This window comes from Gossypium arboreum, chromosome 1, assembly GCF_025698485.1.
Source record: "Gossypium arboreum isolate Shixiya-1 chromosome 1, ASM2569848v2, whole genome shotgun sequence".
Taxonomy (NCBI): domain Eukaryota; kingdom Viridiplantae; phylum Streptophyta; class Magnoliopsida; order Malvales; family Malvaceae; genus Gossypium; species Gossypium arboreum.
This window is the reverse complement of record NC_069070.1, coordinates 49,371,945-49,373,934: the sequence shown is the minus strand read 5'-3', so window position 1 is coordinate 49,373,934 and position 1,990 is coordinate 49,371,945.

The following is a 1,990-nucleotide window of genomic DNA, read 5'->3' as shown; positions in this document are numbered from 1 at the left end:
AAATTTTTAAGAATATTTATGAGTCTAGATTCAGGGAAATTTTACGGATTTGAATTTTGATTTTTGTAACTCGAGTTATGATTTATTTAGTGATCATGACGCAGGAGGGACAGCTTGATCAAATCGGAGTAAATAGTAAAATTAAAAATATGATGTAATTGAGTTATGTTGTAAACATATTAGATTCCTTATTTGTTATTTATATACTTACTTACTAAGCGATAAGCTTACTTTCTTTTCTCTCCTTTGTCTTATAGTGTCGTCCAGCTAGCACAGGAGTTAGAGATCGTTGAAGATCCGCCCGCACTATCAATACTCTTGGTATTTGAACTCAACATTTTGAAATATGGCATGTATAGCAGACTTAGTTATTTTGTTACGTGTCATAATTGTCTAGGTTTAAAATACTAATTATAGTATCAAACTAATCATTTTGTACGAAGCCTTTGAAATTGGTTTGTATTGTTAATGGCATATGTTATAATGATTCATGATCAAATTGCACGCCATATTTTTGTTTGGGTTCTATTTAATAGTATATACTATAATTTGTTAATACCTCGTACCCTGTTCCGGCGACGGATACGGGTAAGGGGTGTTACAATAATAATAAATTAGTTTAAAATATGACTTTTGTTACTATATGTAATAAATGATAATAGCATATTAAAAATTGGTTTTGGTATGCTAGAATGTTGGACAAATATTTTTATGCATTATATATGTGTATACATATTTGATGTGTTCATGTGAAAGATAAATTAATATGATTGATTATTTGGTTTAAATCTTTGATATGTTTCTTGCTTCTTAAGTGTTATAAAAAGAAAAAAAATGGAAGTTGATATTAAATAGGTATATGTATTTAGTATGTTATATATATTTTCGCTAAAGCTTTAGTAAATGATTTATCGAATGATAACTTAAGTTATTTTTTAAACAAGATGATTTGATATAAGTTGATATGTGGCTTTATTATTGTATATTAATTATTATGTAAATTTTATATGACAATTATAATTGACCAATTGTTGATGCTTGATAATGTTTCTTATATAGATAATTAATAAATTGTTTAAAATGTTTGTTTTTGATTTGATATGTGAATGTACACAAGCTTAATAATAAGCATGCAAAAAAAAAAGGTGAACTTTTCATTAGTATTTGTGTTTTGTCCGGTAATACCTCATAACCCCATTTCGGCAACGGATACGGGTTAGGGATGTTACATTACCACTGTATCATGTTGAGTTAACTAGTCCATACCCAAAATTACATCAAATTTATCAAATGGTAATAACATCAAATCAGCCGGAAAATAGAAACTCCGTATCATTAGCAGACATTTCTTGCAAATTTTATCAACCATCACATACTGGCATAGGGGGTTTGATACTTTGACCAGGAATTCAGTGGATTCAACAGATAAATTTTTAATAAATGCTAAATTCATGCAAATATATGAATGTGTTGAACCAGGGTAAATCAAAGCAGTAATATCAGTATCAAAAAGAGAAAAAGTACCAGTAATGACGTCTGGTGTAGAGGCATCCTTTTTTGCATGAATAGCATATGTTATTGCTGGTGCTCGTGCTTTAGATTTGGCAGTTGAATCTTTTCTTGTACCTCAATTATCACTCATATTACCGAGGTTACTAGGTGGTCTACCTCTTGAGGCGAGGTTGTTCGACCTTGAAGTCTGAATAGTATCTTTTTCAATCCTTTTTGAGCAGTCTTTAAGATAGTGGTCAAGAGAACCATATCTAAAACAGGCTCTATTTCTCATGTGGCACTCACCAAAATGGAATTTAATACAATTCTTTCATTTAGGTTTGGGATTTCTGAAACTTCCAGCACTTGCTACTAATGCGGTCGGAGATCTCGGATTGGAGCGTCAAACACTTCAGTCTCTTCCATAGTACCCCACAGATGTGGTAGAACGATCATGATATTTCTTTGATTTCTTTGAAGCTGATGGTTGTGACTTTCC